At 39.5% G+C, this 17,828-nt stretch overlaps 1 protein-coding gene across 1 annotated transcript in view; it reads left to right on the top strand.

The window, feature by feature from the left end:
- The first annotated feature begins 857 nt into the window (after positions 1-857).
- LOC111657837 (pbx/knotted 1 homeobox 2) overlaps positions 858-17,828 on the top strand; it is an 86,899-nt gene continuing 69,928 nt past the window's right edge. The window contains exon 1 of the mRNA XM_023410159.2: positions 858-951. The gene's annotated coding sequence lies outside the window, so the exon portion shown is untranslated. The remainder of the gene's footprint in view (positions 952-17,828) is intronic.

The raw sequence follows: 17,828 nt of genomic DNA, 5'->3' as shown, positions 1-17,828 counted from the left end.
TCTCTGGACCTGACCTGACCTCACCAAAACCTGAAAGGGTATGAGAAGATAACAGCAAATATTAGCTAGATGACTAAATAAATAAACAAATCTTGAAATGGATTGTACATCGTACACTGGTTTTATACAGTATTCTCAGTGATCTAAAATATAGGCCAGATTGACTTAGATGCTATTTACCTGCAGGAGTTCATTAGCATAGTTAACATGGGGTTAAGATAATTCAAGATATGATAAAATAAGAAAAGATAAGGTATCCCTTTATTAGTCCCACAGTGGGGACATTTGCAGCCAAGTTTAACCAAGTTTCTTGCAACAAATAAGACAAAACCTGAAACTTGTCTCTCTTAGGCTAAAGTAATTGTAGGTTGCACAACTCTTTTCCTCACAGTCTGTGTCACATTCTCCTGTTTTCCATCAGAGATGCTGTTGGCTCATTCTCACAAAAGAATTGGATGAAAATGTGATAATTGAATAACACGATGTGATGCTTTTTTTCATTTTGTTTCCATTTTAAACACGGTATCTGTGCACAATGTGATAGCGACATTATTAGTGCATTTGTGGTTTATATTAACATTTTTGGTTCTGGATTCTTATAGATATTTAAATTATGTGTAAATTGATCTGGAACAACCACAAAGGATTGAAACAGGTGTTTGTCTTTATAGTGTTTCATCACCTCCAAGTGAGGCACTGCCATTCAACCTGAACACCAGAATCATGTCTTTTCTCCAGTTGATGTCGTTACCTGTCTCATGGAGGTCCACATGTGATTGCCGTATTTCCCATGGACACTGGAAGGCATCAGCGGCCCGGTGTTGGGAAAACGGGGAGCGGAGAAGGAGATGGAGGTGGGAGGGGCCTGGCATGGCTGACGTCACCGGCTGTGTGGAGGAGTATAGGCTGTGCTGTCAGCCCAGTGTCAGTCTGATGAAGATTGGCATGCAGGTAAGCTGTCATTCATTTTCAATGTCAGTGCATGGGAGCAGGGCTTTTCCACTTCAGCGTCCTTTTTTCCCCTTCCCCCCCCTTCATTACAAAAAGCAGGACATTATTCATACAGTCAGACAGCCAGCCGGGCCAGAGTGAGGGAGAGAGAGAGAGAGAGGGAGAGAGGGAGGGAAAGAGAGAGAGTGAGGGAGGGAGAGAGAGAGAGAGAGAGAGAGAGAGGGAGAGAGAAAGAGAGAGAGAGGGAGGGAGGGAAGGGGAAGTAGAGGAGGGGGAGAAAAAAGAGAGAGGGAAAGGAGAGGAGATGCATTTTTGTGCTGGACTGAAAGACCAGTGGATTTTTTTTCTTTTGCTTGATGCGGCGTTTGGATTAAAAAAATGTCGGTTTGTGATGCAGGTATCTAGGATGTATTGAATCTCGCGGCGGATGCTTTTGTGCAAAAAGGTTGCAATTTAGAGACTAATAATAATAGTGAGTGGACTGGACAGAATGAGCGCAGAGCTGCGGGGAGCTGGCGTTTTATTTCTGCGGCTTTGTCAGTTAGCAGCGGAATGCCCCATCGCGGTTAGATGATTTATAAATTAACAATCAATATGATTGTGTTGAATCTTCCGTGTAAACACCGTGTTGTGTTGTCTTTTCGCTGCTATTGCGATTTTCTTAATGTTGAAGTTACGTGTTGTGTTTTAACCAATTGGAGTAAAAAAAATGGACTGGTTAAGTTTTAGATTTTCAGTGTAAAATAACTTACACTCAGTGTTGACCCAAGTTAATTCAACATTTTGCTTTGTTCATAATAAATTTTATTCTAGACTGTTGTGTCTGTGTGTGTGTGTGTGTGTGTGTGTGTGTGTGTGTGTTTGTAACAAAATAAACAAATAATCCCAACATATTAACGTCAAACTGAAAAGGGAAAAACAGCTTTAGCTGGAAATTTAGTTTTTCATTGATAGTTTAAATTTAAACAAAAAAATATGCAGTCAATTTACATGTATAACTTCTCCATTTTCTGAACAGCAGTTTTTTTCAAAGCTAAACAACTAATGCCTTGCCTTTATTCCAGACTCATACAAAGCAACAGAGGTATTTCCCTCCTTTGTCACTGTTTTAAAAGGTCAAACAGGGAGTTTAATCCTGTCCGCATTTCTTTATGAATTCTCCTCCATCTTTAATTGAAATGTGTTTTGCTAAAACTATCTGCATCTTAGTGAGGTCTAATGTTTACGCTCAGCCTACCCTGCCCTGCAAAACCCCTCTAGACCGAACACTGGCCTTCTTTGTGTGCCACTCACCACTTTCTTTTTTCAGCTCACCGGTTTATACCACAATTGCCCAAATGACTATTTCACTCATAGGAGACTTTTGACTGGCATGAAATGTCGTCAGTGTCTGTCAGGTAGCAGCTTGCCTTGAACACTTGGGGCCCTGTTTGATTTGAATTTAATGATCTCGCAATTAAAAATGCACAGATTTGCAGGTTGTTTGCTGTGTTTTGGTCGTTCTTTGAGCTACACCAAGTCCACTCATCCATTCAGCCGTCATCAGCTATGATCTGAGCCCATCAGATATCACATAGCTGAACCAATACATGCCCAGATTTGGCAAACAGATGTACATTTAAGAAAAAAGTTCAGGAAATATAAAATCAATTTTACTTTTGTGTCACAGTTTGTTGTCATCTGTCAGTTGCAAAATGCTACAATCGTATATTTCAAAGTCAAGGTCCCTCACAGTAAGTGACTATACTCTGAGTACTGGGAATATCTGTGAGTACATTAGCTTAATTAAATATGCCTGAACCATTTGTTTACTAATCATCTGCTTCCCTGAGAAATCACAATGGCGATTTAGACCACTTTATTTCCCTCCATCAAACACATTCGGCAGGTGCAGAGTGCTGAGCGTGAAAATCCCATGAGGAGCCAAACTCGCGCCCCCTGTGAAAGTAAATGCTTTGAAAGACACTGTTGTTGTTGTTGTTGTAGCTGTTGAGTCGAGTCGCTGTTGAAAGACCAAAAGAGGGTCTGTTACCTTTAACACTATTCAAATGATGGTGTACCTATGTCATTGTCTCAAAGTGGATGATTCAGCTGGGAATTAGTTTTGACTGTGCACATACACACACACCCACACACACACACACACACACACACACACACGCACACACACACACACACACATAAACACATGAGTTGAAACGCATCACCACCAAATCACCCTCAGTGATGTTTGTTCTTTGTTGTGCTGTACCCCACATGGCTCTACATATTGTCAGATAGGGATAATGCCAATTTAGTTTATCCCCAAACCCTGCTGAGATCTTAATTGATGATTTGTGTCATTGGACAAGCAGCCTGGGGGCATATTTGGTGCTGCAAAATACTCTGACACACTATTTGCATATTCCCATTCCTACTATATGGGTAAATTACACGATGAGGTGTGATGCTGTGCATTCCAGCGGCTTTTGGGGGGATAATCACTAATAAAGTGATTCAGTCACACTAAATGAAAGAAGTAAACAGAGCGAAGAGAGCATATGTTACAAACCAATTTAAGCATTTATGTATGACCATAAAGCAATTGAGGAAATTAAACCACGTGCAAATGTCTTGTCATTTCCTTCGCCTTTGCCTCTAATTCCACCCTGCATGGGGCCGCAGACACCAATACATCCTTTTTTGAGAAGATCTAAGATTTTCGTGAGGGCCCTGTAAGACTAATAGGCCTTACATTGCAGGATTTCACTTTTTAGTGATCAGATTGTGTTATGTCTAATTGTTTTTGAAGGCCTGATTTTCTTAAATAAAGCTGGAAGAAGAGCGAGGAAGATCAGAATTATTCATAAAGCTTTAATCTGCTGGGAATCCTTAGCGGAGTGCATCTAGGTCCTGTTCCGGGCCCGTGAGCAATGTGATGTTTGCTAGTTTTCTCCTGTTCAATAGTGCAGCAATCCTTAAGACAATTGTCTTGTGTTGCATTTTTCAGCCCTGTCTGGGTCCTCACAGGTCATGCCCACTAAGCCCACTTGATCCCTATTGCTCTCAAGATGAGGCAGAGGCCTGTTTATACCGTCAGACAGCTCAGCTTAAGGACAGCCCTTGCATGCTTACCCTTGCTCATTCCACAGCCAGTGCTGCATTGGCATGGCTCTAAGTAAGCCACCAGGGAGCTGGGTCAGAGGGAGATGGATTGGCTTGATTTATGCTCCAAGAGGAGGAGCAGGCAAATTTAATGATCCTCCATACTGTCAACATCACAAAGCTTTGTTTCTGGAAGGACATAGAGATGTCATGAAAATACAATGTTGCATAGGGTATGGTTAACAAGTTTGAAAACTGCAGTCAGACAGTAATTTAACATTGTCAGCATTATTGCTGGGGCAACAAGGGGTGACATTAAAATACATTTCCTTTGTTTGAAATAGAAACAAGACTAACAAAACTACAATTTGCCTTTAATCAAAATTTAATAGAAATACTCAAAAAGTGTTTTGCCACAGCGCAGAGATCCCTTTGATGTTTACACATTCACAGTTTGTACAGGAAAGGTGACTCTATAGATATGTATAACAATGTAAGTTCTATCAGAGCATTCTTAATAAGCATATGCTACTTTCAAAATACATGTAGTTTGTGACGAATCACATGTTGTGCTGCTTTACTACACAACAGCAGCTTGTTTTTGCTGATAGCATCAGAGCATCCTCTGTTGACAAAAGGAATACCTCAATGTTAGAAAAATCCATATTATCTCTCTGGATGTGACTTAGTGATTGATTGGACTTCTGCAGACCTGCCCTGCAGACAGTCCTCAAACAAACTTTCAGAGATGCTCCTCTCCACACAATTAAATGAGATGTGTGGTTGAACAATGAATGTCGCAGCATGGAGGAAGTCATACAAAGGCTTTAGTCATTAGGTAATGATTTTAGCATCAGTACTCTGATTGCCTTCCTTTTTTTCAGACAGAGGAAATGAAAACCCAGCAGGGAAACATTCCATAAACTAAGTTGAAGTCATGGCATAGAATAAAGGAATCAAATACGCCTTTTCACCAGCAGGATGCACACACAGATACAGTGTTTGCTGTGGGTGAAATGCATTTCAAAGATATGTAAGAAGTAGGCTATTTCTATTCTCTTATGTCTTCAGTATTCATATTGTTAGTATAAATTGCTTTTGATGCCATTATTTTTGCACTAAAAACTATTAAAACATTATTTTTAGACACTGGTGGTTATTATTCAAGGATCAAGCACAAAATCAAATTAGCAGCATCTTATTATATATTCTGCATTTACAGACCTTTAACAAGACTCTAAACCTCATTGTGCCTTTGGTTCTTATCTCTGGTGGAATGTAGATAATCCTAATAAATGAGTAGAGCTTCACACAGAGAAATATGAAGCCTGCCAGTAAATCCTGAATTTATTATATTTGAGAGTCCTGCTAACAGCTGAGCTGGGTGAGGTTCAAAATATTTGATTTGAATTCAACAGCAGATCATAGCAGAGAAAATCCCACCAAGCACTGTGTGGCTGCATATTTGTGCTTCCTTTGAAAACGAATAAATGCATGGGCCAAACTGGTGTCACAGCTATTGAAAATCTCCCACAGTGAAATACTCTTTAAAACTTAGTTAAGAGTGAAATGTCATCAGTGCTGCTTTTTCCATTCTAATAGCACCAACTTTACACCATGCATTAATACGCTGATCATGAAAGTGACAGCAGATCTGTCTTTCCAAATAGAAATGTTTACAGCTCGCAGATTGGCACCTTGCAAAACTGCCATTGTAAAATAAGTATGTTTTTCTTACTTAGACTTCAGTGTGTCTGTAGCTACTGCAGGTACAGTACCAGCTGTTTTGCAGCACTGCAGTACTGTTGCCAGCAGGAAAGCTGTTGTTCCTCCTCCTGTGAGTCAGAGTTACTCTTATTACAAAGTTTTAACACCAAGTACACATCAACGGAAGCTATTTTTGTGAACACTGAGCTAACTTATAACAGCACTGTGAAGTGCTTTTTACTTCCCTGATTAGGCTACCTCCTGATGTTGCTGTTTCTTCACTCTTGGGTACTGTATTAATACACAGAGGAGCTAGTGCAGGAGACAGGTTGGGGGCCCAAGACACAAGACAACATGTGAAAAGTGTGCAATAGAGATAAAAAATGTGCCTCTTTAAAATAGTGGTTGATTGAAATCAGCCCACTGTGATTATTGGCAGAGCGGTCTACTGAAGTCGGCTACACTCTGAGTAGAAATGCAACAGCGCTGAAGTTGTGACCTCCAAAGGCTATTTACTTGAGCACAGTTCCATTTTTCAGAATCCTTTCCAAAGATATTCAAGTGTGACGAGCTGTTGTGTGTTCTGCCACTCACATCTCATCTGAATGTTTCAGCCTATTGCTCTCCAGGACACCATTGATCTGAAGGACAATATTTTCACTCAGTCTATAGCTGCTCCTTTATTTTGACATTAGACTTCAACAAAAGTGGCTTTCTCTTCAAATCCATTTGTATACCTTGTTGTTAATCTCCAAGTGGTCTTTGCAGATAACTGATGAAACACTTTAGTGTATAAGCTCTTAGGTGAAACAGCAGCTTATCAACAGACTTTAGTAAAAGCATTGCACAGTGGCAAGGACAGAATAATTTGCCCTAATGCATTTCAGTGATCGCTCTTATTAGCTGCAAATGACTTCCTTTATGTAGTCCTGTCCCCTGCTATAAAAGTGCCATGATTTTATGGCAGCACAGGCTTCAGTCATAGTGCATTTCATTTTCCTGGGGAAGGCTACATCTTTTATGGTGTTTCACAAGACTTGTCACTCTTAAAATATTAAAGGAGGTCTACACTGCTTTATTCCTGTGTAATATTTCATTAAGGTTTTTGGCGTTCTGGATGTCTCATTGCCGGATTCATATCAGTTCATATCAGCGCCCAAAGCATCTCCATGCCTCTGCTACTGTAATACAAAATCCCATGTTACTGCGGAGTTTAACTGTTTAGCCACTAGCTTTTAAATTAAAATGCCGCTAATGCTACATAATATGGTACAATACAAAATAACAAAAGACACATTTTGGAACAGGAAGTGTACAGTGACCAGACACAACAATCCTGTCTCCTAGAAATTGTGCTCATACAGTATACTACTGATACTACTGAGAGCAAAAACATGTTGAGACTAATGTAATGCCACCCAATCAAGCTAATAAGGAAACATTTTTAATGACTATATCTGCTAAGTTGCAAAATGTTCTTATTAAATATATTGGCAAAACATTATTTGATAGCTTATTTAATTGGTTTTCTACAGTATCCTCTTTTGCAATAAAGTATCTCCTCAATCTCCTCATTGCAAATAAAGCATGACTGAACATTTTTTAATGGTTGCGTTTGGGCATTCACATCACTTGGTTAAAGTTAGAGAAAGATGGTGGTCCTTGGCTAAACATCAAAATAGTTAGTAACAGTAACCTGAAACCAAAACCGTTTTCCCTAATTTTAGCCAAAGTGCTTTTGTTGCTTAAACTTAACCACACGCGGGACTCAGGATTTAGTCCCATGGTGTTCTACATTGTGTATGTACTGTCTTGGCTTGGGCTGATATTCGATAATATTGAATATCATATTTCCCGACATATGCGATATTTCTCATTATATCGAAAAAAAAACCTTTTTTTTGTTTTTTTTGCAGTTTTGCACAGTCTGCCCTGCTACTGAGTCCAACCCTCATCTCACTGCTTTGCTTACTGTACATTGTACCTTGGCGTGTGACAAGGTAGCCGATAATATTGCTGGACTGTATCGTGATATTAAATTTTGCATATTGCCCAGACAAACATGGCAGACATGGTGTTTTCCCCAAAACATGACTGGCAAAACAAATGGTGTACATATAAATGGGCTGAGGGTTGGAAACACATTACACTCTATATCATTCCATTTGTTCTCTATATTGTTGTCGGGACAGTGTGATTGTCATGTAAAAATGTACTGCTTGTGTGCTAGTTTCACACTTTCAATTCATTTAAGATGTATCACACATGGTACCACAGTGTATTATAGATACACATATATTTAACACCTCTTAAGCAAAGTGCTAGTCTATAATACACCAGACACACCCACTGCATTTCAGTTACATTTACTTTAATGCTTTGATGATCCAATGCATTTCAAAGTCAGTTCATCTGTCCTGTTGTTTTACTTTAAAACAGCCTTAAAACCTCGATGTCTTTCATGGTTACTTGTTTTAAAGCCAGGGAATGTATCGTGTATAACCTAATGCAGCATACTACAGTTTAAACAGAGTTTTACAAGAAGAATTAATTAGCTCGGTGAATGCATTTCTTTTGTGTTTTTGCAAGTGATGTGAGGGACGTTGCTTAATATCCGAACACGTCTGTGAAAAAAGTCATTTAGACAGAATCATACAGTAGCTTGATTACTGCGAACATCAGCTGTCCGAACAAACCACATGGAATGCAGCGATTGCTGTCTTGGCTGTATTCATCGTCCTTGCTTTCTCCTTTCCTCACTTCATTACATTCAGAACATTATGACTTTGCTGAGAGTGTAAGGAAACATGAGTGCCACTGACATTAACCTCCAGTTTAAAGCTACAGAGCACACATAGAGCCGAGAGTCTCTTTCTTTGCTTTTATATTCAGCATTTTTCTCTTTCCTGTTTTGAGACGACTGCTGGATCAACTGCACCCCCCCCATTTAGTGCTGATGTTTGGTGTGAATGTGAATCTGGCACTCCTGTTAAAAGTGATTTGGTATTGTTTGTGAGAGCTGTTTTCTGGAGAAGTCTGGTCTCACAGTATCATGTTTGGCCTAAAGCTTAGAGTCTGCAAGTAATCATGAGTCAACTACAGCAGTCCAAGGGAGACTTGGACTGGGTAATGGGTGACAGAGGTTTCCGGATGAGTGTGAAGATGACGTGTGCACTCCTGAGTCACTTAAATGTGGTTTTAGTTAGAGGTCACCAAGACAATTCTTCTTCAGTTAATGTCTGTTTATATTGTACAAATTCAGCATGAGTATTTTTTCATGTGCTTATATAACCTTCATTTGCTCTGTTTATTAATTCTGTTACATTTTCTTTCCTCTGTACTTTTACTGTTTTCTGCAGCAATGACTCATTCATAAAGTTTGCATCTTATCCAAAGTGTCCAAGAGAAGGCTGTGACACAGTTCTCTCCGTTCCCTATGAGCAAAATGCATGTGGACATATTAAGCCCTGTTAAACTCTGTTTCCAGGCTGCCACATTCCATCACATAAAAGTTTGATTTACAACAAAAATTCAAGCCAAACCAGTCACAGAAAAATTAAATTACTGTGCAAGTCTCTGTTTCCTGTGATTTGCAGTGGCAGGCACATAATTTGTCAAAGAAAGCTGTGCTGTGTTAAGTATGTTTGTACAGTGGCGTGGGCTAACCGCACGCCAGCTCTGATTTTTAGAAGTGGTAATATTTAATGACTCCGCGACACACGTCTGATTTGCGAACGCTCGGCTTTAAGCACCACTCCTTCGTTTTTAGTGTCCTTTCTGATTTGCTGCTGCCGACGAGACCCGAGGCATCGAGTCGTGTTGCCTTTCAAGTCGTAATGTAAACATGTCAGATTTCTGGAGTGTGTGAAGAGGCTCAGGGAAGCGAGCATGCACAATTATCATAACAGACACGTTGCTGTAAATGAATCTATGCAGAAAGCAATTTATAAACTAAGCAGGTTCTATACTGCTACTGATTTATTTTTACAGTTAACCACTCAGTGAAATGCTTCCACATCCTTAAAGCCTTAAAACAACAAGGCCCAGTGTCTGTGTTACTGTATGCTTAATCAAGAAAATATTCCTTCAACATTATCAGGGAGTGCAGACATGATTCCACATGTTAATTGCAGCACTGTGAACTGAGTGGAAAAAAAGCAGACTGAGCCCCCTTTTCCAAACCAAGACTTCTTTCCACTACAAAGAATAATTACTTTTCCCAACTCCCGCGCCATAATTGGTTACTACTCTTTTATCTTATCTATGTGCGCATAATTATCACAGTCATCATATTAGATTATTTCATGCATAATAAATGAACTCAAACTGTGTGTGGGGTAATTAGCATGTTAGGATATGTGCCACGATAAGAGGTTTGCTCTCTCAAAGATTGTATTGTTCAAGACGTTCCTGAAAAGTGAGAAAAATGCAAGAAAAAAGGAGCTTTTAATATCACTCCAGTGTCTCAACAAATATTCATCTCTAAATTTGTGTGTGTGTGTTTGCATGTATCTTCACTTCCTTGGTCTGTTTTTGTAAAGAAATGTACCTTGTAATGTATTCTACGTTTGATTTTGGGTATGGTGCAGACAGTAGTTTATATGCAGAAGACATAAGAGCATAATGGAGGCTATTGTGAGAGACAGACCAGTATGCTACTTGACTTTGGCAGCTGTCTGCTGCATAGATCTCATCCAATCCAAATGACAGATGTGCATCAGTTCAGTTGAGATTTCACAAGTAAGCAGGTCGTGGTCGTCTGCAGCTGATATAATAGGCCGAACGTTCTTTTGAATTTTTGCAGCACTTTTTTAACATATTAGGTTTGTACTGTAGGAGGTTGCCCTCAAAGGTTCCATAATCATATTTTCAGATTTCAAATGTAAAGTGCTGTTACTCCAGCTGAGAAACATTTATTCTATTGTATTCTTTTATTTTCTATTCGAAACACAGTAAATGAAGTTCAGTCAGGGGTTGATAAGCAAACTGGTCCTAATATGGACTGACAATGACAACAGCAGCTCCTCCAATTCAGATTAGGTAAACCTGCTGTTGAATGAGTTGCCAGTTTTTCTGCTACCCTGTTTGGAAACATTTCAGTTTGCTTTTAATGAGGGGAGCCAATCAGGACCCCATCCAGTTGTGATACCTTGCCTGGAGTCAGTCTGAACTGCCTATAAAGACATAGGGATTTTTTTGGAAAATGCAATAACTTCAAATTTTAAGACCCAATTAAAATTGTCACAGTGTCTTTATTAAACACCCGTGAAAAGTAATGTATATAAATAGAGGAAATATGAACCCTGGTGAAACGTGGTGTTCTTGCTGCTCTGGCGAGAAATCAGTAGTGATGTGGATTTTATGGTGTGTGTGTGTCCACAGCTTCATTTCAAAGGCTTTAAAAAGTTTTATACTTAACTTGAGGAAACTTGCAACCACCTTGATTGAAAATACTTTGTAATTAAACTGTTTTTTTTCTTTTTTTGTGCTTCTTAAAACACTTCTTTGTAAATCACCCAGACAGATTATACATGTATAGTTTGGTCATACTGCAGAATTATCACTCACCAGAGACAGAGTTAAAAGCAGCCAGCAGCATCTCGGATTTGGAGCTCGGATTCTTGCTTATTCTCCTCTACTAAATAACAAGAACAACTTCTTTGACGCCAAATGTTTCAGTTGCAGTTTTTTTTTGGTCTTGCAGCATTTTTGGCAGTGACACCTTTCACTAACCTGTGCCAAAAGCCTGTAAAACACAAACATAATGAGCTATTTTCAGCATTGAGAAAAAAGAAATTAAAACTCATATTCAGAGTGATGACAACCATCATTTAGACAGAGATGGTTGTCAGAGTTTATACAATTAAATTCAATGTATTTCCTGCTATTATCAATAAATGCCACTGGCACATGCCACTGTGATTATCACAGACTGAGACAGAGATGGTCTTTTTTTATGTGTTGGCAGAAAGGTGTACAGTTTTAAGCAAGAATATCACTGCAAATATTTCCTCTACAGCTTTGAGCCTGAGCAAGTCACAGCGTGACAGTGTAAGAGCGCATTATTCCCACTGAGTCTCCATAGATACATTAGTTATTCATATAATCACAACCATTTCTAAATAAGTAGAATCTTAAAATGATCAAAACCCCATTTAGATTCCATCAAATTCAAAAGTTTGCAGCCAAAGCATCTCCAGTGAATTCATGACAAAGTTTAGAGGACTTTAATTATCACATATTGTATAAAAGAATAAAAAAAAAAAAATGACACACAGTCATGCACCCACACACACCTCCCACTCCCTGTGTAACTTCATCAAGGTTCATCTCCAAAGAGTGATGATGGTTTCTGTGCTAAAAGTGAGTTATAAACAGCTGCCGAGCCGGCGTGCGGTTAAATACGGCAGCTTGGAGGCGGTGCAGTGTCACGTCTGCTGCTATGTGGCAATGCTCTCGCTGAGAGAGTAGAGGAAAGCTTTCCAACTGCCCTACCCCTCAGACGCTTTCCTCCGGTCAAGGTCTCCATACCCCTGTGGTATGTCTGTGCCCGTCTCCCTGCTGGCACACCTCAGGCATTGCTGCAGTGTCAGTGTGGTGCAAACGGGAGTTTGAAACCTGATAGCGCTGATTACGGGTCAGGTTTGTTTGTTTAGCTTTAAAGAAAGAAGTTGTTGGAGGGTCAACCTGTCTTCTAAGTGAAACCATCTTTGTGGCCTAAGTAGATTTCTCAAGTGCTCCATGCTGACAGTGTATGTGCTGTATGTTAGGTGATACCAGGGTCCATGCTAACAGTTTAGCGTGCACTACAGTTAGACTATGTTATGAGCTCTCCACATGGGACCTGAAAGAAATCATGCTTTTATATTGAAAATGAATTAATGAAAAGAAATATATTAATATATATATACACATATATATGTGTGTAAACATACCCATATACAGTGTATATATATATATATATATATATATATATATATTGTGACGTTATACACAGTCATTGTTGACATAGTTTCCAGTGATGGTCAATTAATGTATACATCAGATTTGTTTTCAGTTTAAAGTGCCTATGAGTAGAATCTGTCACTTAGGCGACATAGTATCAGTTGCATTACAGACACACACACACACACACACCCTGCAACAAATTGACGGACAACTGACAAGTGAAGTAACACATGGACGCATCGATTTCCTCAAAAAACACTTTCTATATCGGCTGTAATTACATAATAATCCTATACATAGTCAAAAACAAAATGTCAACAGTGCTACCGAAGTGTCCAGCCAGTAACTTTAGCCACCTCCATCCTCAGAGGCAGAGTTTTTTTTCACAAATTTATTGGACAAAAATTTGAGCAGTATACAAGAAGAAAACTTGAAAGATACCCACAGATAACACTAAATATACCTATATAATATATATATAATATACCTATGGTGAGAGCAGAAAGCAGGAAGCTGAGCTAAGGGCTTGATCAACCATTTTACACACTGTTAATAAGTTCATAACACATAAACAGCTGGAGATCTGTGTGATTTGAACAGCTGGCTGTGGAGATTACGCTTCACTTTGTGTGCCAGAGAAAGAAAAAAATGGACTCAGAGCTTTAAAAAGCAAAGGGGTGTCCTGTAGTGATGTGTGTCTTGGACTCTGTGAGGATTGTTATGATTTCATAAAAATAAAAGGGTATCTGCACCATGAAACAGGCGAGTTATTTCAGAAACACTCTGTGTGGATGGGCCTTTTGTGAAATGGAGTCATAAATGAAGTTCAGCTTCTTACTCCCTAATTAGAGCTTATGTCAGTTTATTACTATAATGTAACACAAGGATTTAACATAAGAGATCCATCACAGAAACATGGGTGATTTTTGTGTTTATGTTTTAATCTCTTTATCTTGACAAATGGGCCATTCTCCCAAAAAACTTGGTGTACGTCTTTAATGGTTCACACGGAGGCGTGGAGGCGCCGCACTGAGAGTCGTGGCTTCCAGAGTGCTGTCACTCGGACTGTGAAGGTGAGACGTAGCGTGGCAAGGGATGAGGGATGACTTGCACCTGCCAACTTGACGCCCACTTCAAAACAGGCCTACTTAGATGTGTGTGTGTGTGTGTGTTTTGTGTGTGTGTGAGACTGTGTATGTACAAGTGAGAGGATGGAGAAATTGATTGAGAATGTACTGTCTGAGTTTTTTCCCAGAAGCCTGTGTGTTTGTGTGAGTCTCTCTGTCTCTCTCCCTTCATTTCAGTGAACCGACATGCTGCTGTCCTTCTCTCCCTCATGGTCAGTAGTATACTGTATATATATGAGCTGCCACAGACATTTAATACAGATGGCAGAGCACCTTAAATTTAAAGACATTGTTTTTTTGTCCTGGGAAATGGACAGAAAGTACTCTGTATTTAACTACCTGGATATGGAGCTGAGGGGCCCTGTGAAATAACCGGTGCATTTCTAATGCGTTGAAATGCGTAGCCGAGACTACAGAGAATACCTGGCCATCAGTGAGTTCTGCTGGCTCAGTCCACAGGGATGTAATGCGTTATTATAAGGGACTGTACACACTGAGCGGACAGCTAAAGCAGACATCCAGCGTGTCAGCGAAAGAGTTAAGTTTCTTCATTTGGACTCTCACCAGGAGGGAAGAGTCAGAAAGGAAAAAAAAAAAAAAAGCAAGTTCGCTCACTTCAGACACTGATGGGGAATTCCTCACTGTCTGTTCTGCCCCGGCCGTCGCTGCCAAGTCCATTGTGTTTCCATCTTCCCGGCCTACCCTGTCTGTTTCATGCCTAGACAATGAAAGAGTGTTTAAATCTATTGCATTTTTACATTTGATAATTAATACCTATGTGTAAATATCATAATGGGAATGATTGGTAGACTGTGGCTGTCTACATTCATGTCACAAAGAGGCTCATGCTGCTTTAACTCAAGCATTTTTCCTGAAAGCATCAGCTATGTCAAAAATCTGTCCTTTGTTCACTGATTCATTTGCATCATATAACAGACAGTAGTTTACTCCATTGTGAACGCCTTTCTATGAATCATGGTTATTTTGTGTAGTTACTGAGATGTAAAGTCACAAAGTGCTTTTTTTTCCACCATCTATAAAAGGCAATATGTTGTGGAATTGCTAACAGAGAATAGTGTACATGCTGTAGAGACTGCAGTTGTGTCCGAAATCACTCATTCATTCACTGCTCCCTACTCACCATCTATACAGTGATCTCATCAGCAAAATGAAAAAGCACTTTCAGACACTATACTCATTTTCTTTACACCATTTTTATTTTGTTTCAGCGCAAGTGCAATTTATGATGGTATTTATCGCTTCAGTAGTTACCATCACTTGTACACTCTGTACTGTGAGTCAACTATATAGGGTATAATAAGACTCACTGTACATTCCTACTGCACTATAAAGTGGCAAATTCACTGTATAATGGACTATTTAGGGATTTGGATAATTTCCCTTGCTTGCAAAGCACATCATTTTATTTTAGGGACTTCAATGTTTTATTCTATATAATGGAGGGGACTTGCAGTGCATTTGAACTAAAAAAAAAAAATCCTCATTGACGGATTGATCAGTGGACGATGGAAACTACACTGAAATACCTGAGGTGGATATTGCACAAGTACTGGCCCAGGTGACTTCCTGGCCTACTACTATTACTAACTGGCATTATCTGTCTTTTCTCAAATCAAAAGAATCAAAAAACACATTTTCATTTCCAGGCATTTTACAGGGCCAGCCTTAGTTTCAGTGTTCCCCTCACATATACGCCCCTGCACACAAGGGGAGATATGACAGAACTCTGCGTCAACATCAAGAAAACATTTCATTAATTGATAGGGTTTGCACCTGTTAACAAAATGAATTAGAAAAAAAGAAAGTAAGTAAACCAGAGTCACTGTATACTCCACCTCTGTTCTGATATACTTGCTGTGTAGATAATGTATTTTGCTGCACTGCAGAAATATCTGTCATTAGTCATTCAACAGGGTGATATTACTGAACCTGTTTCCTTTTTCCGTCATGAGAAAGCCCAATAACTAAGTGATTAGACTTATTTCAAGGTGGTGGCGTGACGTCAGGCCAAAGACAAGCAGTGATTGACTAGTTAAAGCTAAAAATAAAATCAATTAGAATGATACTGAAGTGGAAGCGACATCTATCCTTGCATCTCAGAACTGATATTGCCTGTTTGCATCCATCATGTGATTTACTTGTGGCGACAGCAGGCTATTGTCTCTTATTTGACTTCCAGCCGTTGTATCTATAATTTCTGTCATTTTCATGACTGCGTCCTGTTGACAAAGGCTCGAGCTCGCCAAACAGAAAGAGGAGCAGCATTTTATGGACATTTGCGCATTGAGGATAATCCTGGGATCTTTGGTCACTAGCTACAGCCAAAGTGTGCTTGTCAAGCTGGCCTTAACTCAGCTTTCATTGTTCTGAGATCGGTTATGATATTGCATGCATTATTGTACACATGCACAGATGAGAAAACTGTACTTACAGATTAGAAAATGACTTCAACAGTTTTTTCTTCCTAAGTGTTCAGAGGCAGCAGTAGCAAGTAAACAAGCTAATTACACTGATCCATCGCCTCAAATTGGTATAAAGTTGTCCTACTAATTATCCTGGTCAACATGTGTCACCATGTGGCGTCAGGATGTATTGTGGAACAGCTTATTAACTCATTTTGCAAGGAAAGCTTGCACACACATATATACAATTATATATTAACAGTTAACCATGTAACATAATACCCAAGCATTTTAATTCTGTTCTGCTTGGTAGTTATCATATTAAAATCTTTTCCTTTCTGTTAATGAAGGTTCTCTGTGTAAGATCTGCAGTAAGTTTGAGGAGGAGATGGGAAAATACAGGATTCTGCCTCGTCTCTGTGTGAGTGCGTCATTGTCAGTTAATGGTAAATATTTTGAAGATTACCACATAAGTGATTTATAGATATTTTCCCTCTAAACTGCACATTTGATGAAAGGTAGGAAGGTGGTTGGCCTGTCTCTAAAAGTCATCGCCCATCACAGCCCCTTCATCTTGTTTTGGAAGAGTATTATGTGAAGTGACTTGATGAGTTGAGTTGAGACGGTCTTCATAGTTTGCAGTGCTAACAGCAGACAGTTAATAGCAAACAGGAGTAGCACGCTTTAAAATCAGAACAGAACTTGGACGGAGAATCTGCCGAGGCCCGACCTGAAAACCAGATCCTTGTAGTTGCCTTTGTGTAAGTGAAAGAGCATGAGTCCAAGAACCTCACCAGAGCCTGAAGGACTTGGTAGACTCTATATGTGTAGTAGCTTGCTACTAACCTTATTTTTTTATTACATTTGGGAAGTTGGGTTGAAATATAATACCTGTGCTGTATAGTGAGAAAAATGTAATATAGAGAATCACGCTGAATTCCAGCACTGTTGAAAGGTTGATACATGGAGAGCCTGATGTTGACACGAGCAAACAGGCTTCAACTGACATATCTATGATGAACTCAATGTAAGAAGGATTACACTACATGTGTAACCCTGTGAAGGGAGCATTTCAGTGTCACTGAACCCCCCCCAAACATCTCAGCACAAAACACTTTTATGTTTCTGCACCTTTATTCTCTTTAAGTCTGTGATTCTTTTTCACATCATTAACCTCCATTTGGATAATCTCTTTTTATCCCACTAGTCCGCACATTCTTTTTTCTCTCTTCTTGATGCAGCTTGATTCATTAAATAGAGGAATCCACTGGTGGCACTGCGGATTGGAACTTCTTTTTCAAAAGTCTGGAGGAAATTAGACTGGTCTTTTTTTTTTGTTTGCGCAATCCATCCTGACTCATCACGACATGGGTATTTTTAGCAGTGGATTCCTGTCTGCCCCCCCCCCCCCCCCCCCCCCCACTGTTCACAAGGGGGCCTATCATATTCTGTGAGATAAGGCCTAATCAATGACAAATATCAAGCGTTTCATCGTTGAGTGGGGTAAACACAAAGTTAGAGAACCTTGTGTCATGCTAGAAGTTTGATGTAGCAGCTGGACAAAGTGCTCATGTTGATGTGTGTAGGC

The sequence above is a fragment of the Seriola lalandi genome, unplaced genomic scaffold, assembly GCF_002814215.2.
Source record: "Seriola lalandi dorsalis isolate HSWRI2012SDOR001 ecotype SW California unplaced genomic scaffold, Sedor1 jcf7180002054415, whole genome shotgun sequence".
Classification (NCBI taxonomy): Eukaryota; Metazoa; Chordata; class Actinopteri; order Carangiformes; family Carangidae; genus Seriola; species Seriola lalandi.
The sequence above is the reverse complement of the archived record's forward strand: the minus strand, read 5'-3'. Positions and strand labels throughout refer to the sequence as shown.